At 37.1% G+C, this 22,997-nt stretch overlaps 1 protein-coding gene across 1 annotated transcript in view; it reads left to right on the top strand.

The window, feature by feature from the left end:
* The window catches only part of ADCY2 (adenylate cyclase 2), a 204,841-nt gene that overhangs the window by 75,788 nt on the left and 106,056 nt on the right, over positions 1-22,997 (top strand). The window lies entirely within an intron of this gene.

Raw genomic sequence — 22,997 nt, 5'->3', positions numbered from 1 at the left:
GTATGATACCTGACACTGAAGAATTGCTGCAGGCAGATGCTCTGAGGGTATGGAGAGAAGGGATTTTCTGATGCAAACTACATAAGCAGGCAATGCTGTCCCTAGAGAAACACTGAGCGTTCAGGTAGCAGAGCACATTTTTTTTCCTCTTCAATGTCACTGACAGAAATATAAGGATACAGAGCAGAAGTGAGCTCATAGTGTTTGAGTCAAGCCAGAAAGGTTGTTATAAATTTTTGAGAAAGATTGAATATTGCTTGTGAAAAGGGATTTACAGTAATGAATGCTCTTTCCATCCATGAAATATCTGACACAATTCCTTATGTTCTTATTAGAAATTTATATTAGCTGTTATTTAGTTTGTTAAAACAGCGCAAGGAAGGTAGTGGTGCTGAGTTTCTCATTCGTGCTAGGCTCAGTTTGGATAATTTGATATGAAGCATAATGGATGTATCACAGAGAACTGAGGAGCTAAGAGGTAGGGCAGGAGTTGCACTTAAGTGTTTCAAGGTGATGCTCCTTTGTGTCTGCAGATGCTCTTTTGCAGTTGTGGTGTGTGTAGTTAAATTGGCTTCTTTTGCACTTCCCTTAAACAGGTCTCCCCTTCCTGAAAACTAGGATGGTTTGCCATCATGTTGATAGCTCTGCAAGTGTCACCCTTTGGTGCCACTTTAAGCATTGACTACAAACTAGCAAAAGTCAGAAGTCTGGAGATATTTAAGAAGTATCTGGACACAGTCCTGTGCTATGTGCTCTAGGATGACCCTGCTTAGAGAGTTTGGGCCAGATAACCCATTGTGGTCCCTTCCAACTGTAACCTTCAGTGATTGTGTGAAGTCTGCCATTTTATTTTAGCTTTCCAAATTCAAATTTCTCCTTATAAATTGCTGGAAGATTTCTCTAAAGATTTGTGTCTTTCTACTTCCCTCACACCTTGGTTTAAAATCCATTTTTGCTTTTTTTTTCTTATTATTTCCTACAAACCTATTTTTTCTTCTTTTTCTGACCTAGCTGGGCCTTTAAAATTTTTTAATTTATGTGGTTTTTTTTTGTTTTTTTAATCTTTCAGTATAGTTCATCCTGCTTATCAGCTTCCTGTGACAGAAGTTCATCAGCTCACCTGTGTTGTTAGAAGAACCATTTTTTGCTTGTTTCAAACCTGTCATCTATTTGCAACCCCCTAAGTCTTACACTGGAAAAGACTGAACAGTTGAAGAGCTCAGTTCACCCTTTCCAGATAATTTATGATCTTATAAACCTCTGTCACACCTCCTCTGTCATTTCTTTCCCAGGCTGCAGAACTGAAAATTATTTATCTTTCCTTGTTTAGAAGCCGTTCCATACCTTTGATCTTCCTTATTGCTTTTCTCTGATCTGAAAGTTTTCTCTTACACAGTATGAAAGCACAGTCTCTAAGACAGAAAATCCATTAATACTTCATAACATGCTTGTTTAGTAAGGAAGTAGGTCATTGTAAATTCTGATGACCCTGAATGAAGAGGAAAAAAAATGACTAGCCTGATGCTCAAGGCAAGCACAAATTAGCTGAAATGTTACTGGTGAAGGAGATGAAAAATCTGTGACCTGACCCGTACAATCTTGAGGGGAAGACTTGGAACATTTTGCTTAACAAAATGCACATGATTCTGTAGCTTGTGAAGGAGGTTCAGAAGAGCTGTTATGCATTAATTAGGGTGAAGTAAGAGAAATAAATATGTTCTCTTTTCATGTCAGAAGCTAAAATGTTGAGGTCTGCTTGTACTAAAAATAATTCTAAAGGAGAAAATAGAGGTACTGATAATACTGAATTATGCTAAGACCTGAGCAGCTAGGTTTGTTTCTGTAGGGCTGTTGCCTATTGGATGATTATCATTATTTTTTTTTAACAATTCCAATTTAAGAGTTGTGAAGCTGAATATGAAAAACAAAATTATACTTCTATACCCATATTACTAGGGATATGGGAAATGAAAATCTGTACTTAGAAGCAAATAATCCTTCCTGGACCAGGCGGAAAAAATTAGTATTTCTTTTTTTTTTTTTTTCCTAAGTAATTCTATTCCTCTTAAAAAAACATGTATTCACCAAAAGGACATATAAATAGAAATGAATTAAAAAAATAAAATTGCAGTGTATCTGAATGATAATGTAGTTACTGTCTCATTAACTGGATGCCAAAAGAAGGCAGTGATAATTGTGTAGCTGCTGCTAAGAAAATTTTCAGAATGCATTATGGATGTTGTGCCTCATCCTGACAAAGTCAGTTCACAAAAGAGCAATAAGCACTGTCTCAAAGGAGTGTTATGTTTCAGATATTAAAATCTTCCCTTAACAAGCGTCCAAGACATAGATCAAAGTAGAACTACAGTGGGTATGGACTTGAAACTCATACATATTTTCTTGAACTCAGGATTGCAGATCTGTTGCTATTTTGGAAATTAGTTAATTCCAGTATTTCTCAGGGAAAGTTCACAGTATGTTCTGTGGTATTCAGCATTTTAGCAGTGATAAAATGCTTTGCATTATATGATGTCTTGACAATATTAGTGCCTGTGTGTATATATAATATGCAAAATTATATATATATATATATATATATATATATATAATGTACATAATATAGATAAATTTTTAGATAATATAGATATAATTTTTCTCCTCTTTTACACATTTTTTTTAACAGCAAATCAAAGTCTCTGGACTATACTGCTGTGTTTCAGCTGTGGCTAGTGAGGTTTTTTGATTACGTTTGTGTCCAAGAACCTTCCATTTTATTTCAGTGAGTCCAGCTGGAATTAAACACATCTCAATATCACAGGACATTTTTATAAGTCTGAACCCAAGTATAGAAGCCTTCTTTCCACAAATTCTGTTTCTTCATCAAGTTCTTGTACTTTGCCATGACGTCAGCAACGGGCCATAGCTTAAATCACAGGCCATGTGAGCACAATGCTGCCTCTGAGAGGGGCAGAACAGGCTTGGACAAGAAAGTCGTGTGTATGCCTCCTAGATTGAGACTGTCCAGGTTCAGTTTTCTTTTGGTGCCATTTCCAGTGCTTAAGGGAGGTGGAGAAAGCTGTGGTAAGGGGCAGTGCTAAACCACAGTGTACATGGAAAACTAATAATTTATTTTTCAAAGTTGTTAAATCTCCTACACTGTAACACTTATATAAGCAAGCTCTTGGAAATAGAACAGCAAATATAATTAATGCTGTTTTGGGTGGTTTTGTTTTCCCCTTTCCCTATAGTGTTGTAGAGAAATTCAAAGACATTTAACAGAAAGTTAATTCTCCTCTACTTCTATGAAGTTTGTTGAACTGGATGGAAAAAGAAAATAAATCCAAAGCTATATTCAGTTACATAACTACTTTAAAATTCTAGGTTTTACAATGGTAGAGCAGTAATAACATTTCATCAATGCCAAAGTGCCATGTTACATTGCTTGGGGTTCAGAAGAGCTGACCTGTGTCTCTCTGGCTTCGTCTCTTGAAGTCCTGTTGATTTATTTGAAGTCCTTTGAAGTGTCATCTTTATGCTGTATGCCTCCATTAATTCCACTTCTTTATTGGTTAAATGCTGTTTTTAATATGTGAGGTCATACAGTTTGACCTCAAACATCCTGTTACATTTGTAGCATGAGGACAATTAATGCAAAGGAAAAGCTTGGATCCAGAGTGGAAAATAACATCTTGTATTTGGCCATATTCTTGTCTATTCTGAACAGATCTGATGAATATCATTATGTATTTTAGGATCTTTCATATGGTACATAAAAAATCATCTTGCTTTCCTAAAGTTTAGAAAAATTCAATATAACTTTCTTTATTGTAATTTTGTTTGTTGTCTCCACCTGCAGTGCAGGCAATTTAATTACTTTGCACCTGAAACATGAAGTGTGCTGTATCTTCAGCATGAGCCTGGAAATCATTATAACCTGTACTTGTCCAGGGCCAGAAAGTACCTTAGGGTCTAAAGTGTGCTGTTCAAGTAGAAGACTAATGTGTAGATTGCAGAGCCAGAAGGAGCTGCAAGGATCATCTGGTGCCACAGTGTTTCTGAGATCAATATTGTGTTCCTCACCTGACAATTCTCATCAAGGTTTTTGGCTCCCTCCCCATGCAGTTAGTGTTGATGGTGATTGCCTTTGACAACCTTTGAAAGCAGCACAGAAAGAAGAAAAGCAAAATCTGTTTCTGCTCATCTATCACAGAGCTTCTAAAGAGCCTTTCTGCATCCACTCTGATGCTGCTATAGCTGCTCTTTAAAATCCAGATTGATTTGTGTCTTAACATGGAGGAAATTTGATTCCAACTTGTGAATGGACTTTCCCATCATCATTAAGGCTGGGAGAGGTTTGCCATGACCTCGGTCATGCTGACCTTAATTAAAGACCAAATCACCATGTCTCAGCTAACGTCACACACTAATTTTTTTCATAGTCCCTTGCTGCAGTAGTTCCTCAGAAAGCTAGCGACTGAGCACAGCACAACAAGGAAAAGACATGCAGTTAACTTGTTTCCAAAACATCTTTATTCAAATGTGATTTAAATTTCCTCAGTTATGGAAACATTTCCCATGATATGATAGAAGTTCCTGTAACTACCATAAACATGCTAGATGGAAGGCAAATCTGGAGTATTTAATTTGTTTATTTATTTTCAACAGCAGTAACATGCATGTCTCATCCAAAATGCAGCACATTAAACTTAGTCATTTTCCACCTACTCTCCCTTTTGTGTTGTTTTTTTTTTTTTTTTTTTCCCCTGCACTCCTGTATTACATGCTCTTTTGTGCAGCCTGTGAATTTTGTCCTTTCCTGGGGACCCACTCTGGCATGGGCTCAGGGGCAGGCTGCCTGGGGCTCACAGAAGAGAGGGGAATGCAGCAGAGGCAAGGGCAGTGTCCCTGTGGGGCATCACCTTCTCCTACTCCCTTCCCCAGGGAAGGCAGTGCCAGCCAGCAGGCACCACTGCATCCCATCGCATGCTTCAGAGCAAGATGGATGGCAGCTCTGTAATCTGCCACATTTGTTCTACTTTTCCTGTTGTAGATGTATCATTAATTTTCTTTGAAAAACAAGGATTGTGAAGAAGAGAGATTGTTTAATGAAGGGTGGGATATAATATTTTTGATATTTCAAATATCAAGCTATTAAAACAAGCTGAAAATGCCAAATGTGGGGAGCATAAAATTATTTATTAATAATTTTGGGAAATGTTTAGCATCCAGTATTCATCTTGCAGCATGGCCTATAACTGTGAGGGATTTTCTTAGACATGTCCATGACAATCTTGCTGTTTTTGTAACCAACTTGGTTAGCACCATGTTTTAATCTGAGTCTTTAAAGCAGTTGATTAGATTTGAATATTTCTCCCAAATATGAGTAATAAAGAAGTTAATAGACTGAATATAACAATTTCTGTATTTTAAAATTTTACACATTTTCTTCTTCTGCAAGATAATTTACCAATAATTCTAACAATTTTTTTGTTTTACTGTCTTCTGTTACTTGGCAGTAACTCAGAGTTACTCAGTCCTTAATTTTCCATCTGACACTAGTCTCTAGTTGGGGTAGATTAATTTTGTCCTTCATCTATAATAGAAATTTTCAGTGTATTTTCAACTATTGTCCTATAGTTTGTTTTTTTATATGACTTTTTAGCATATGAAATTATAATTTTGTGGGTTGTGAGGTGGTTTATTATTATTAATTTTGTTGGAATTGATTAGTGGTGGTTGTTTAGATTTATCCCTTGAGCATTTTCAAACTGACTCTAAGCATGTTGCTTGTGATGAGTTCTGTATTAAATACTAAATTAGTGTTGAAAGACTGGTAGAGAATCATTTAAATATCAGATTAATATAGCCTACAATATATAATAGCAGGCAAGCCTCTAAAGAATTTATGAAAGAGTAGACTGCTGGATAAATGTTCGTTAAATCCAGCTAAATCTTTCTTGAGATGCTTTTAGAGTAAATTTTAATTTGCTTTTAGTGCATAGGCATTAAATATATTAATGAACTGTTCTAATTCTGTTTCTGTGTCTTACCAGTTTAATTCCTGCTAACTCTTTGAATATTCTTTGACCATTGTGGTAATTGTTTAAAAAAAATCTTACTTAAAGTGTCATTCAATTAATCATTTATTGAATACATATATTGTTCAACATGCAAGAAATGTCGAAAGTCCTAGTAAAACCTGCAGTGTTTAAAAGCATGGAAGCACTTACTGTCTTTTCACTTAAGTTTGAGTATTGATTTTTAAAATCTGGATAGATTTTGGCCCCCTCTCATCTGATATTTAGTAGGTGTGAGCCAATCACAAAAAACAGATAGTGTCATTTCCATGCCTATAATCTGCTAAAACTGCTCTTGGAACCCAGCTAGTCTAAAAGCTCCCTGTAAAACCTCCTTAACATCCCTTATTTTTACCTATTGGTTGCCTGGATTATCTGTGAAGAAAGCAAAACAAGAAGATATTTCATTTAGTAGCAGTTCAACTTTGATACTGTTTGTGAACAAACAGAATTTTACTCCAGACTTGCTTTCCAGAGTCTAATAATTATTTTTTAGGGTGGGAAGGTGACACAAAGTTCAAGTGATCTGCATGAGAGAAATAACTGTATGATATCTATGTGTACTTCATGTGTGGTTTTCTACAGTTTTTCACAGTTCCACATCCATTAAGCAATTACTCTTTTTGCCTGAAAAAGAAAATCTCTGTGTATAAACACTTAGAATATTATGAGCTTTTACATATTAAAAAACAAAGGGAAAGTAACTTCTTAGTATTTTTAGCACTTTCCATTACTGTATAAAAGATGCTTTTGAGCTATAAATACAGGAAATCCCAGAGGAAAAGTATTTTTCTTTGTAGCACTTGAGTTAGTTATATTCCTAGCATGCATGACACAGAACCACTGCATCAGATTACTGCTTTTGGTGGGTTAGAGGAATAAAAAAAACAGAGGCTGGTTTTGAATTTCTCTCATTGCTTGGCAGTTTGGGCAGCATGTGGCACAAATCTGATAGAAAGCCAGATGTACAGCAGCTGCACATCAGTGGAAATTGGTTGATCCATTGGCTGTGTACATTTTCCTTAGACTGGCACAGTACATTGTTATATCTGACTGCTGCTGCACCTACCTGTGCATGTGAGGCTGCATCTTTCGTTCTTTGGTTGAAGATACTGCAAGTAGCCAGCACCTGTAGGCAGCTGGGTGCCCTTCCTGCTCAGACACCCTCCCTGCTCACTGGTGGGACAGCTTGCTCCAGCTGAAGGGCAGCCTGGTCATCAACCACACTGGCTGGAAGAATGTTAAGGACAATACTATCCTTTTCCCACACATTTTTAATCTTGTTCCACCCCTTTTGAAAGGAATAAACCTCTACTGTATGTAATTCTTGAGGTATCATGTTGCACTTTGTAAAAGCAACGTTTTTGGCTCGCTCCTATGAGCTACATCAAGCAGTTCCAAGCCTGGATAGTTTCCAGAATGGCAGAACTGGGATTCAGGGTAAACTACACTCATGATCCTGAAGTATTTCTTCTCTAAGAGTGTTTTGTACAGCTCAGTGGTTTACCTCAAAACAGAATTGTATGACCATGGTGTGCAGCTTCAGCTCTGTCCCAGAGAGGATAACAGCATCACAGCATGTTTTTTGTGACATCAAAAAGAATATCTGACAATCCGAATTAAGGGTAGGTAAAGTGGTAATAGCATTGAGAGTTATCTGTACTGAAGCATGTGATTTAATTTGGGAAGGGCTGCTGGGACACTTAATGCTGTAGTGTGCTGGCAGTGATAAATGACCACTGCTTTACTGTTGAGTTTGGTGTCCTTGGTCAAAGAAATTCATGCCCTGAGGCTTTCAACTCTGGGGCTTTGGGTTTTGGTCTTGCACTTTTGTGGTTAGCTGCTGCCACGCAGATCCACCTTGAAAGGATGTGTAGTACAATTTGTAATACACCGGTGTCTCTCAGTTGTGCTCATTAGTTGCAGACTGTGCAACTGATTTGTAGTGTTTGCCTTTTAGTATATGGCAGTGCAGCTCGTTATTTGCTAAAATGCTGTTTTGTTTAAGCTTTTACCAAACTAATAAACCAATGCTTTTTAAGCAGGATGTGTTTTGATTAAGATGAAGCAACCATTATTCATCAATTACCACTTTATATGTGAGTTGCTTCTGAGTATTTTAGGGTTTTTTGACAGCAGCGTTAACTGTTTGATCATTAAAAAATATTTAGAAATAGATAGGTATAGATAAATTAGATAGGTATTTTTGGCATTTTTAGAATTTTATCTTTTTTATTAAATGGGTCATTTGTTTTCCCAAACTAAATGTAGCATTTTTAAGTGGAAATATATTTTTATATATAAAAATTATTACCTCCATTGTTTGCAAATATACCCTAAGTTAAATGGAAATTAGTGAAAGATTTGATGACTGTATCAGTCTTTTTATGTCACTTAGAAAAAAATTTCAACATACTTTGTAATTTTGCTTTCTTAGGGAAATAAGGCTGAAAGTAAAAAAAAAAAAAAAAAAAATCAACTTTCCTAGGAATTAGCACTGATATTCATCAAAACTGCACTTTGCTTAAGTTCCCATTATTGTATCATCTGTACAGTTTAAAAGATGAACTTATTAGTACTTCATGTGACAGTTCAGGAACTTTTGGATTTTCACCAATATATGGGTATACAATGAAAACTCTTTTGCACATATATGCTAAGGCTTATAGTTACAGTTATATTTTAGTACAGTAAAATAATTTATTCTGCAAGATGATGCACAGATGTAAGTTGTTATTCATAAAAGCATAAATAAAAGCAATGATTGAAGCCCAAGTTTGGAGACATTGGTGAGTTCTAGAAATGATGATATAGATGCAACTCTTCAGCATTAATCCATGTGAAACATTCCTGGTGTGTAATTACAGTACCTGGAAATTATGTTTGTAAAAACTATAAATGCTTCAATGCACATTTATTCTGTAAATAAGAGATACTTTGATGAAACATGGATGAAACTTAATGTGTTAATTGACCAGAATGTTCCTATTGATGGATCTCCACTATGGAAAGAGGCTAGATAGCATTGACATTATGTCCTCTTCCTGCCTTAGTGTGCTATTTTAATGTGTAGCAAATAGAAATATATCTCATGAATGCAATCTTCCCTGTCATTGCTTGTTTATAAAGCTCTTATTATGTTTTCAATACCTGAATCCAGTGAAATTGCTTGAAAATATTGAAGGCAGTGAACTGAAGTTCATGGGTGAATCATATTATTTTAGTGAAAATTGACTGAATTGAATGGCATTTCTTTTCAGAGCTCTTTGCAAGGAAGCAAAGAAGGGACAGAGCAGTAGGGCCAGGGTGACTGCTCTAATCTTGGCCCCACAGCACTTGAGCAAGGCAAGCCCAGAGACCATAACCAGGTTCAGCCAAGAGACAAGACATATAAAAGGCAAAATCATGGCAAGGAGACAAGTGCAAGGTCGAGCCAGAAAGCCTGTGCATAGCTCAGGATCATATCCAGCAATTTATGGGCACATTCCCAGTGACAAGGCAGGGCTTGAGGTCAAGTCAGTCCACGGCTTAAGGGTGTCTGTGGTCAGGCACGGCTTAGCTGGAGACCAGCATTCCTCCAGCAGAGCACAGGCAGGACTGGGGATGTCAGTAGAAGCCCCAGGTGAGGCTGGGCTGCTAGGGTTTATCAGTGTGCTCAAAGCCCTGTCACATCAACTACTGCCTCCTCAGCTAGCAAGCCAGTCATTTCATCACATAAAGGTTGTCCAGGCATGATTTCTCTTTTATAACTCTATGCTGGCTAATCCCAGTCACCTTCTTGTCCTTTATGGGGTTAGAAATGGTTTTTAGGAAGGTTTGCACTATCACCTTCCCAGGGATCAAGGTGATGGAACCTTCCTTGAAGACAGGAGTGATATTTGCTTTCTTCCAGAACTCAAGAACCTACCCTGGTCCCCATGAGCTTTTAAAGGCACTCAAGAGTGGCCTTGTAGTGATATCAGCAGGCTCTTTCAGCTCTTGTGGTTGCATCCCATCGTATCTTTGAATTGGACCATCAACTGGATCTCTGCTGAGGTCTCTGACAAACTAATGACAAAAATAATGTGCTGAATCTTTTGCATCTGAGGCCATCTCCAGGCATGCTGATTTAGAAAAGACAATCTGGATTCTGTGATATGCAAACGAGGAGAGAATACAAATCAAAAGAGAGTTTTTGATGTAGAAATGGCAGAGAGCTTTTGGAAAAAAAACCCACCAATTTTTCTTAACAAAAGAGGACAATTATTCTTATAGATAATTTCTGATTTTGGTGGTAGTATTGTTGTATGTAAGACAGTGTCCCAGAATGCTTCTCCAGTTTCAGAGCTAATGAAGCTCCCTTTCTGTGATAAACTTTTGCTAACATAGACTGCACTTCATTTTCATTAATTACCTTCTCTCTTTAGGATGAATTCAGACACTAAATGACAGTTTCCTGTTACCTGGGAGTCTGAAACTTCCCAGTGCAGGATGGGCTGAAAGGAGGAGTGTTAAGATTGTGCTAGAGGGAAAAAATACATTTCCAGGGAATAATCTCTGGGGCCCTGTAGCAGTGCACTCCTTTAGTGTGTTGTCTATGTTGTCTACAAACCTTTTTTTTTATCACTTGGCAGGCAATAAGCATGTTCATCACAGTGCTAATTAAGAAAGGTCTGTATATGCTGCTATCTGGAGTGGGGATACACCTGCCCTCAGCCATACTGGCATGTCAGAGTCTCCCCCTGGTCAGGGTGACCCCGAAAGGTGGAAAAGTCTCTGCTCCAACCCGTGCCTTCAAAGAAAGACTCAGTAGTCTTCTGTTGTCCGGTCTCAAGGTTGTTTATTGTGTGTTATCTTAAGATTTTCTTCTGGGCTGCTGCGGTATAGGCACACTCTGCCCACTCTCTGCACACTCTTTCTGCCTGCCCCCGAGGCTGGTGCTATCTTTGATACTAAAAACAACATGTACTATATTTACAATTCCGTTCCAATAGCTATCACCTATGTTAGACAGTCAGCTTCTATTCTAAACCAATCTAAAAGTGCCAACATCACCCAAATCATGGAGGCTAGGAAGAAGAAGGAAGAAAGACAAGGCACGCCCTGATTCCTCCATCTTAGGACTCCTGACCCCCCTGTACAAAATCCAAACCCCACTGTACAGAGGTCAAAACCCCCATGTACAATACCTAAAAATTTCTCCCTTCACTTTGTGATTATCTCTACTATACTACCTAAACCTAAACTTGTGTGACTTGTAATTCTTCATACAGAGTTGGTAATTTGCTCCACGGGCTAAGATCAAAACCCCACATGTCTTTGGCTGCATGCCAGGGTCTCAGAGCCCCCTGCCAGCGGCTTGGGCCATCCAGGGCACCCAGAGGGATATCCTGGGTTCCCACACTGGCAAATGTTGGCAGCTCTACAAAACACCAATAAAAAGTCATACAACTCTTTTCTTTGTCAATGTATGAAGTACTTTTGATGAACATTGTTTCAGAGTAGGAACAGATCAAGAGTATAAAATATTTATTTTCTAAAAAGCATGGATTTCTTTTCTATTCAATATGCTGGTTTATTCTGCAACTGGGCCTGCATTTACCTTGATAAAATGGTGGCCTCATGCACAGCTCGTTCCTCTGTACTCTCCTTGCAGTGCTGCCCAGCTAGAAGTCTCTAATAGCCATAATATTGCTGCTCATTTCTTCTCCTGAAGAGTGCCTTGCAAAGGACCACTTTGAAGCAATTCACTGTCCATTTCTGTGTTACCTCCATGGACGCTATCTACACCACCTATTCAGTGCAAAGAAGTGGAGGTGGAGGAAGATGGAGAAATCCGTAGGAAGACTAAAGAAAGTCACAGTTTTGAACGTATATGTGACAGCAAATCAAAGAATCTTCAGAGCGAGCAACTGAAAAATATAAGCAAAGGAACCAAATAAAGGAGCACTAATATAACACAGGAATTTTTAAGCCTTGTCTAAAGGAAGCAAAGTTTCTTACTCACTGCAGTCGTGTTCTTTAAGTGATTACTCATTTTGTCCCTCATTTGGCCTTTTAAGCAATGAAGTGTCGAGGAGTTTTTACCTGTCCTGTGACTATTGCATGCGGCTTCCATCATTTTGGTTTGGGGCCAGCACTTAAGGAGTTCTCCTGTGAGCTGCTGATCATATTCTTTCTCATGCTTCTGCTTCAAGTAGCCCTGTAGGCGGGGGCCAAACTTGTCTTTGTGCTCTTGCAAAAGCCAGACCTACTGGCTTTTGCAAGGAATATGAATAATGAGCATATATGCCCATCTAACTGGCTGCTCAGTGACTGACCTGCCTGTCAATTTTGATGCCTTCTTAAAATAGTCAGCTATTTTCCATGAAACCTCTTGTTTCAGGCTGTCTCAGAAAACTGCTTGGAGAGGAGTTCTGCGCAGAGTGATGAACTTGTGCTGAAATGAATTGGGAGAGTTGGAACAGCTTAGGTTTGCCAGCGTTGTTCTTCAGCATCCCGCAGCTCATAGAAATATCTGATGAGCAGTGGGAGTGGGGAAGGAAGGGAGTCAATTTGTAGGTTTAGAGCCGCTGGATAACTGAGGGTTACTAGCTGTGGTTTTGTCTTTTCCTCAAAGAGAAAAGTATATTGAAAACCTTTCTCTGCAGCAGGTGGTGAATAACAAGGTAGCAGCATTCATTGATCGGATTGGGATATTCAACACAGAGATAGAGGATGCCTGTTGGAGAGAGCTGAGAAACACTTTCATGAATATGTTTGAGTGGTTAGTAAAAGAGCTAGGGGGGTTATATAGACCGAGAGATGAGCATGGGTAATGTCCATACACACAAATTCACTAACTTGTATTTGAGATGTTAAGTGAAGAAAAATTAACTTTGTGTGTGTATGTATTTACAGATTTGGGAAATCGTGTTTTAAACAGAACATAATTGAAAAGCAAAGCAAATCTGCTATTCTATGTGGTGCTGAGATCTGCTTCCCTTAGCACATTACTTTGTAATACATTGATGCTCCAGCAGCCTTCTCTGATTAAGAAGGGTTGGTATGTGAGAAATATTGCTCCCAGGTCTTCTTTCATGTTGTATTACTTCATATCTTCATGATGTATTGTCAAATCTTTCAAATGGCAGACTGTACTATTAAAAGGTAGGTTGGTTGCAGGGTGAAGCTTACTTTGCTGTAAAAGATAACTTATATTAGCAACTGAAACTGATGGGGTTTAAATAGGAATTTTCTTTTTGTACAGGATTATTTTTCTTGTGGAGAATAAAAAAGTAGTCATTCCATGCAGGAAAAAGTCCTGCAAGTCATAAGCACTTTCTGTATTGTTCATATTGGTGCTTAGGAACACTTAGGATGTAATTTTTCTATTATCTTAGAACATGCCAGGTTCAAAACAGACATCTTTTATAAAGAAAGACAGGAGACTAAAAACATTAGAGAAAGGAAATTGGTTTTTTTTATTTTTATTACTACATGTGCATCAGAATTTGCAAAAAGACATTGTATTTTCATGTGACTATTTCTAATTTATCCATAGTGTTCCAATGATATTCCAGTCACATTTGGGAATGAAGTCAGAAATTAATAAATATAACTGCAATCATCTGTAAATTGTATTATTTCCTTCATATTATTAGCAACTTCTCTTTATACATCGGAAAGCCTTTCAGTTTTGCAAAGCATCATGATATATTTCAGTAATAGATTGACAGCTTTTTGTTTCTAAAATATGTAGAGATGTTGTATACAAATTTTAAAGGAATTTGTAAGAAGTGTGTTAAATGCAAAACTGGTAGTAAGGCAGAGGTGTAGGTATTAGGGAAGGTTACAATGTAAAGGACATTATTACCAATTTAGTGATTTCATTTGTCTTCGTGTTCGCAGTATGAAACACATTTGATTTTTGAAATACAATATTTGGAAGGCAAAACTTTGTTGTTTAGCATTTAATCTTTCCTCCAGCCATCATAACCTAAAAGCCACTTCTTATATGGTGCACAAAATTTGTAGGCTCGTTTACCAAGCAAAAACGTCTAGAGAATATTTTGAGCACAGGAAAGAGTAAATTAAAATATGAGCAAGAAAATGACAGTAAGGAAATAAATTTTTTACGTTGAATATAACATAATCATAAGCAGTTTTAAATTGTAATTCAGTTAAAATAACATTTGTCTTAGATGCACAGTAGTCGAGCTATAAAATGCCTTATGGAGCTATCTCAATCCACCTTCTGATTGTGCCTGTTGTAGCTGCAATTTTTTCCTGCTATTCATTCTGCTAATTAGCATGCTTTATCAGCAATTTTGGAATCTATTTGCACCACTAAACTTAATTAGCCAAAGTGAAAACATTTCGTCTGTGCAAGTGTTTTTAATAGTCTTGCAAAATGCCTTTGTATGCAGTTACACTGATCAGACAGGAGTTTGAAGAACGTACACCTAGAAGTGTGTAATTTGTTTGAGATAGCAGCAGCTAGAGCTATGGCAGTTAACCAATTCCTCTACCCTGCATGCTGGGTCTTTGCTTCAGCACTTGAGTAGCAAAAGGATTTTCAGAGAGTCTGTAAGGTCATTTGACATCCAGGTTACAGAAATACTCAGGGGGGACAAGGCTATCACAGAGAAACAATTTATGTATGCCTGTTCAGTGAAGAAGAAACAGAGGAAAATCTCACATTGAAATCTTCTCTGAGGGATGGGTGAAGGAGAGCATGTATAGGTTGGTCTGAAATAGGCCCTAGTTCCTGTCGACCGTAAGCTAGAAAATGTGAAAATAAACTTTAAAAAGGTTCTAGAAAGGATCAGAGAGACTTTAGGTCTAAACTCAGTGTCTTTATGAGGCAAAAAATGAAGCTGTAAGAATAGAGAATAGGATAAACACATTCTATTTGGAAAGAAGCAAAAGGTAGTCTTTTCTTAAAAGTACCTTGAATCTGACTGAAGGCATCAACAAAGAAGTAGATGGGGCTGATTTCATTAATATCTGTGTGTCTTGGAAGGAGTCCTTTGCCCAAACCTTTCCAGTGAACTGAGAGGTTAGATCTGTGTTGGATAAGTAGTTCTTTAAAAGACAAGGAACAGAAGGTAGGAGTAAGAGAACAGGTCTGGAGGGAAGGAAAATTTCTCTTCCCTGGATGAGTACCTCCATTTGTTTAATCATTGCTCTCAGCTAGTTTGAGAGTAATAGCCTATTCTTAACAATGCTGTGTAGTGTTTTAGATGCCTGTAGAGAATATGCTGCTCTGTAGGGGTTGTCATTAATGCTGGTATGAATAGAAAATGATGGAGAAAAGGAGGCTCAGCAGAGATCTCCTAACTTTATACAGTTACCTGAAAGGAGGTTGTAAACAGATGGGTGTAGGTCTCTTATCCCAAGTAACAAACAAGAGGACAAGAAGGAATGGCACCAAGTTGTGCCAGGGGTTGATTTAAACTGGATATTAGGAAAAACAGCTTTGCTGTTAGGGTGGTCAGGCCCTGGAACAGGCTGCCTAGGGAAGCAGTGGAATCATGCTCCATGGAAGTCTTCAAAAATGTGTGGCACTTAAGGACAGAGTTTAGTGGTGAACATGGTGGTGCTGGGTGAATGTTTGGACTTGATTATCTTGGAGGTCTTTCCCAACCATAAGGATTCTATGACTCCAGTTCTGTTCTATGAATTTGAGCTACTGTGCTGCTTTTGAGGTGTTACTCAGACTATATTCCCACAAACCACATGATTTAGGAAAAAAAACTGTTTCAGGTTGTCCAAGATGCTTCACACTAGGGCTTTGGGCTTGAAAGCCTGACGTGTCAAATGACATATTGACAGTTTTGAGGCATGAAGGAGAGAAAAATGATGTGTTTTATGCACAGATGGAATGAATTGGCACCAAGAACATCAAGAGGTTTTAATATTTTCTTCATTCCTTCCTGAATGTAACCCAACTTTAGTACTTTTTTTGTCCGATCTTGCTTACTCTTGACAGCATTTGCCTGACACCAGAAAATAGAACTTTCAGGTTTCCTGACAGCAAATTTTCCTGTTAGAAGACTTCCAATTAAGAATTAACCCAAATACTGAGTAGAGATCTCATCATATTTCGAAATGGTGACCAAGTTCTTTAAAAAACATTTAAAACACTTGTAAGATTGTCATAATTACCAACTCCCAACTCTGAGGACATTCTGGAATCCATTTAATCCAACTCTGTAGGTCATCACTTTCCTCACTTATACACCACTATCATTATCTTCCCTTCTGCTCCACATTATTCTCTGTGAACTATGTAGCCAAAGACTGATTCCTACCAAAGACTGCCAAATTATGAAAAACGGGCTTGAATAAAGTTTTTCATAGTCATCAGATAAGCAGAAAAAATCCTGAAAATATATCCAGTTAAAAAGCTTATCAGGTCATTGTGAACACTGATAGACAATATTACCTCCGAAAAACATGCTTATATAAATCAGAATTTTATATAGAGATCATAAAAAAATACAATTTCAAAATGTTTATCAAATAGATCAAAGCACATATTTATTGCCAACTGTTTGAAATGCAGTAGAAAAATTATGCTGAGTATATGTTCCTACTGTAATTTATCCGTGTAATTCTGAACTGTCCATTGATTTTAATTTCCATATATATTGATAATTGAGAGTATGTAGCATATTAATATGCAGTGCAGTTACATACAGTATAAACTATAGAAATTAGGGGAGAAATCTGAAATCAACAGTAAGTTATTGAGGTTTAGGCATATCAATACATGAATAATGAGCATATATGTGATTATCAGTTCATTTATCTGTTTGTCTCTTCTTCTCCTGGTAGCTTTTGAACCTATTGACTAATTTCTGTAAAACTTGCCAGAAGGGGAGATGTTTAGAGATATATGAAGAAATTTCAGTAAGTCTGGTAGATAATAATAAGAAATAAACTTAATGAAGGCTGCAAGACAGTGCAGGAGAGATAGCCCAGGAGTACTTCTGATCACGGCATGTAGGGAGAAATCTACTGGTACACATTAGACTTGGCAGCATATTGTTGGTCCTGTAAATGCACTTATATTAGAGATTTTAGTTTTGGGGTATTTTTTAAAGAGTAAACCAGATTTATTGGAAAAGACTGAAGGTATTTCAAGATCAGACAGAGGATTATTTCTGTTACAGGCCAAAGATTGATGTATTACTCCATAGATTTTATTTTTGGGTTCTTAAAAATTGTTTTAATTTTGTGGTCTTTTTTTTTTTTCCTTATAGCACACTAGAACTCACCCCTAAATGAGATCCAGAACTTAAAAAATAATCTCAGTCTTTCTGAGAGAACATTTGAAGATCAGTTACTAGTAAAGAAATGAAACGATCCTAGAGGTACATGTAAACACAAAAGACCTCTCTGCAGGCAGGCAGGAGAGTGCAGTGGCTGACTGTTTCCTTCTCACTGAGGAGAGCATGAGCAAATATTAAGAGTCATTAATTAGAGGCAATGATATTGATTATATGTATTACACAGAAGTGATCTAAAGGGACTGTAACTCTGATTCTTGTTTCTAGTTTATTTTTCCTGGGTTTGATTAAAGAGCTTGGAGTTTATGATCTGTTTCTATCTACACTGGCATATAGATAGGGTCTGTGTATGCCCAGAGCTGAAGGAAATAAATCCAGTCATTCCACAGAACAGCTTAGAGCAATGAGAAAGTTCAATGTGTAATAATGATAAAAAGAAAGTCATATGAAAAAATATAGATATTACAAAAAAGGAATATCCTCCTGTTGTCCTCAATGCTCTGATTGCAGAAGCTGCAAAGAGACTTACACATACCAATTAGAAGACGACATCACAACTTCCTGGCTTGTAAAATGACATCAATTCCTCTTACACAAAGGGACTCTTTACCAAATTTATTTTAGCACTGAAAAATATGGAGCCATCTGGGATACTGAGTAATTCAAATCTTTATTTTTTTGTTGCTTCTCAGTTATTTTGAGAAGTCTTAAGTTGAAGGGGGTTTGTTTGGTTGGTTTGTGGTTTTTTTAAATGAGTTGTTTCTTGCAAAATTGCAGCTTTTTTTTTCTACTTACCTTGCTGTAAAACATTTTACCTTCTCCTTGATATAGACAAAATGTCTGAGAATATTGGGTCTTCCTATTTCTTCTCTTCTGTAGCGTGTTCTTATTGTGGCCTTCATAAGTATTTAAGGATTTAAATATCTTTGACCTTTCAGACTATTAAAATAATTTTGCAGTGGTTAAAGAAATTGATTTTTTACTTCAAATTCATGAGGAAGTAAGTATGCAGTTGCACATAATTTCTCTGTCCTTTAGCCAGTCATGTTCTGTACCTGAATTACTTGAATTCATAAACTTTTACTATCATCTCTAAAACAGAAATAGAAATCTAAGAGATTGCTATGTTTCTTCATGAAAGACAGGAGCTTTCATAATAAAGACCTCAACTTAGTGGTCTCACTAAGTACAGAAAAAGGCCAGGTGTTACTTTCTGTAACAACAGCTGGTAGACCAGGCACCACATGATTACTAGTCCTAGGCCAGCTACAAAAATTTTTGCCCTGTAATTTTGCTCCTCCCCAAAGCTCCTTGGTTTTGAAACAGAGGTTGCCATATGGCAAAACGTCTCCCATTTTCAAATTTGCCATCCTCTTTGTGAGCTGTGACATAGCTATAAATGTTGTTGGCACTGAAACGTATTCAAATGTTGGACTTCTGTAGGTTTGGAAATCTGAAAGAAGAAAAAGGCAACATTGTGTGACTGGCCAGAGCTCCATGTGGAAGAGATTTGCATGGAATAGCTGGAGAGCCTTCTAAATACATCTACTTAAAATAATGGCATAGTACATGGTGACCAAGTGAATAACTGATTTACATAGCAGCTAAGCATTTCCTTCTAAAATGCTGCTTTTCAGTTCTGCCCAGCATTTATCCCATTTTTTTTAGCTGAATTATGTCTGAGTCTAAAGCTCTACAGGTTCCAAAGCAGCACAGACTCGTTCCATAAATTGGCTGGCCATACCACATGAAAGATCCATCACATCATCACATGAAGGATCAAATGAAGGGAGAGACGATTCTTCTTTCCAGAGCTAAAGAATTTGAACTTAGGCAATGACATAAGAATTCTTTTTTCTCACATTAATTTCCATGCAGACATCATAAATGATAGCCAGTTTTGCCCACCCCTCATCTTTCATGTCCTCAGTTTTCTTATCCAGAAGAAAAATGAAATTTAACTATTGAAAAAATTGTTAATATTTGTGTTGGTTTTGTTGTTGTTGTTAAAAATTCTGTTCATGCAGTATTTGGGAAGGATATGTAAAATATCTGAGAGGAAAGAAATGTGGCAAAGTAACTCATAAACTGGAAGCTTTCAATGCAGGAAAAATCTATGGAGGATTCTAATTTTTATATTCAGTATTTGAACAGCAGTTTCTAAGATATTTAACAAATTATTTATGCTTCAATCAGAATCAGCAGTCTGTATTATAATTCTTCTATTTTTATATAGCATAGTACGTCTTTGTATGCATATTCCTTTGTGGGTACTTTTCATCAGTTGAGCTTATATATGATGTACTACATTTTTTTGAGCAACTCAGTGAACTGTAGTACTCTCTTGAGAAATTAGTCATAGCTACTTAACTTTGTCTTCATTTGCTTTTAAATACAGTCTATTTTGATAGTGAAGCACTAGACATCTGATTACTTGATATTCACTGATACTGAAAAAATACCTGTGCTTGAATGTAAAATTTCCCCATTGCCAGGAAGCACACAGAGTTTTCTGTAGGTCAGAACAGACTGAGGAGACATCAGCCATGATTATGTTCCTTAAGTGATTAGAGATCCTTCCTGGTGGTATCTTGGTGTTCCTTGTGTTAATTTTGACTCATATTTAGATCACTTTCTGTAGACATTAAATTTATTCATTGACAAAACAGAAACTTCAGCACTGTGTACAGTTAATGGATATATCTGAAGGGATGCAGATGGCCCACAAGATAGATTTGCCTCTCTCTCCACTCTGACTGTACAGAGGGATGGGAACTTCTGCTGTGTTGCTCAGTGTTTCCATATGGTGAACTGGGTGGGAGCTTTGTAGAATTTATGTATACTGTGGGTTTTTGGGGTTTCGGTCATGCAGTGCCTGTTTGTAAAGGGTGTGAACCAGGTTCATGCAATACTGTCTTTGAAGTTACCCTGGTCTTTTTCTGCTGTTGAGTTACTATCATTATTTACACTCTTTTCCACAGCTCAGGCTTGTCCTCCTGGGAGAAATCCCTAACCATGTCGTGTTGTCGATTCCTGAATTCTCTACAGAGGTTCTCAGCTACAGTTTTATTTGCACAGTTATCAGAGCTATCACAGAAAGGTGGAGAATATTTTACCAGAATATCCACCACAGCTTTTCTTATTATGTAATACATATCTAGGGTTGGGGGGAGGCTGGGATGAGGCAGGGGAAAAGACACTGCAGACTTCTACCCTAGAGAAAAGTAGAAGATTGGTCTGACTCAGGATTTCATTCCAAGTGCTTTGGTACTGGTAGGATTCTTCTCAGAGAAGGTGCCTGAACAGAAGTATTTTGTATGATTGCATATTGATTAGAGTACTTGCTTAAGAGGTGGGAAGCTCAGTTAATTTTTTTGGACTGAGGAAAACTTTGAACCTGTCTCTTCTGGGAGAATATTTATGAGACTTTAGAAGAAGCCTGGGATGGAGCTCATGTCCAGCACATGTTGAAACTGGGCTGCAATTAAAAGCAAAATGCAGACTTGAAAGGGGAGATACATTAAGGAAGAAGTATATAATGTTGCTTATTTTGTTTAGTAATGTAATTGCACTTGCTATTGAACACTATTGGCAGGATGCATTTTCCTCAATAGCAGAAATATTCACTCTAGCCAGAAAAAATACAGGCAAAAAAATCTGTTTAGAAAGCAGTTCATCAATTTCTTTATTTTTTTAAATTTTATCCCTTAATGACACATTTTCCAATGAACTCCATGCTAGCCTAAAGAATCAGGGTGTTTTAAACACAGTTTCTAGCTGCATATTCACTTACACTTTTACTTGTTACATCTGTGCTAAGTATGGCAGTGGCTGAGATACCTTGCACTGTCTTCCAACTGTTTAATTCAGGTACTAGAAGCCATTGCAAAGCTTCATGTGGGCTGAATTACCCCACTGAGTATCTGAAAAGCCTGGTTAATTAGCTTCCTTGCCTGTCACTCACTTGTTTCCATCTATTTTCTCACTTCAGCTACTTCAGTCATAAAACTGTAATTTGTTTTTCTATGACTGTGAAGATGATACTCATAATTTACTCCTCCATCTACCCATTACAGTGTATTTTTTAAAATTTTGATTGATTTTATTCCTGGAGTTTTGCTTTAAATGGTCTATAACTTTATGAAGCTGGACAATTCATTTAGCAAGTGTATATGCAGACTTTCAACAGTGACATCTAACTCCTGATTATGACAGCCCACTGTTGATTTCAGTTCAATTCAGTGATCATTTATTACTAAACCTTCCTGCTACATATCTCAGCATTTTCTATGCCCAGCAGTCTTTATTTTCAAGCATTTTTTCCCATTTCATAATTTCATTTTAAAACCAGCAATGATTGCCAGTTGGAAGACCATTACCCCTGTACTGTGATTTGTTACACAAGATCTTTGTTCACTAATCCATGTCTGCTGACATCAAAGCAGACTTGAGCAATTATGATTTACAAAGAAATATAAAATATTTTAAGGTCAAATCTTTTGCTGTACACAGCAAAAGACCATAGTCTTACATGTTTGTGGGGTTTTTTTTAGATTATTGGCTGTTGTGAAATGTTTAATTTAAACTGTATCTTATTTCTCTACTTCATAACTGAAGTTCTTCAGAGAAAGAGAAATATGTAGATTTTCCCCCTTGTTTTTAGATTTATCTGTTTTAGAAAAAATTAAGGACTCATACCTTACTTTTAGAAACATTATAATGCTATGATCTTAAAGTTTTAGGGAAAGAAAGGAGTTCTGCCAAATTGAAAACATCGATCATTTTTGCAGTAAAGGTGAATAGCTCCTGCTTTTAGCTTTGTGGAGCCATGAAAGGTGAGATGTCAGAAATGTCACTGATGGAGGAACAAGTATTGCATGTAATGATGTTAAAATCTGTGAGGAAAATAAAAGCATATATTTAAATCTTTCATTTTAATGTTACCATTTATCAAAGTACATTAAAACTCCATGGGAGGTTTTTTTTGTGAATAAAATATATTCCACAAGGAGATGGATTTCTGTTAATAGGACAATATGTATTTTTCCTCTGAACCACCACAGCACACTGTTGGACATTTCTTCTGATCTGTCTCTTTCACCACTGGCAATTCACAAAAGATTGTCTGGTACATAGGTACACCAGAACCAACCCATGAACGATCACCAGGGAAATCTATGATAAACTTCATTATTAGATTAGCTGTGGACAGTAATCAAAATTTTTGCCCCCATTCTTCCTCCTTTTCTTCCAGGCCACGAGCACTATGACGTCATGTAGTGCTTGTAATCCAGGGTATATGATACACTAGGGCCTTACAAGGAGAGACGATAGGGACCTGCTCTGAGCAGACTGCAGCTGTATCTCAACTTCAATTTAATATTATCTTTATTATTACTTTTATTATTGAATTAGGAATTGCCTTCATTACTTTACTGTGTTTCTTCTGCTCTGAGTGAGCTCGAATGGATAAATGTGTTTCTTTTATTTGCAGCAATAAGCTGGGTACAGTTAAAAGTATTAGCATCATCACACAATATTGTGTCCTTTTCAAAGGTCAAGTGCAAAAAAGGCTTGGATTTTTTTAAGCGAACTTATTTCTCGTGTTGCTTGTGGGTTGTTGCTTGCAGAGGGCATCTGATGCTGCAAGTGTGACCCCCTGAAT

Source organism: Motacilla alba, chromosome 2 (genome assembly GCF_015832195.1).
Source record: "Motacilla alba alba isolate MOTALB_02 chromosome 2, Motacilla_alba_V1.0_pri, whole genome shotgun sequence".
Taxonomy (NCBI): Eukaryota; Metazoa; Chordata; class Aves; order Passeriformes; family Motacillidae; genus Motacilla; species Motacilla alba.
Note: the sequence above shows the minus strand (reverse complement) of the source record. Positions and strands in the feature narration are given on the sequence as shown.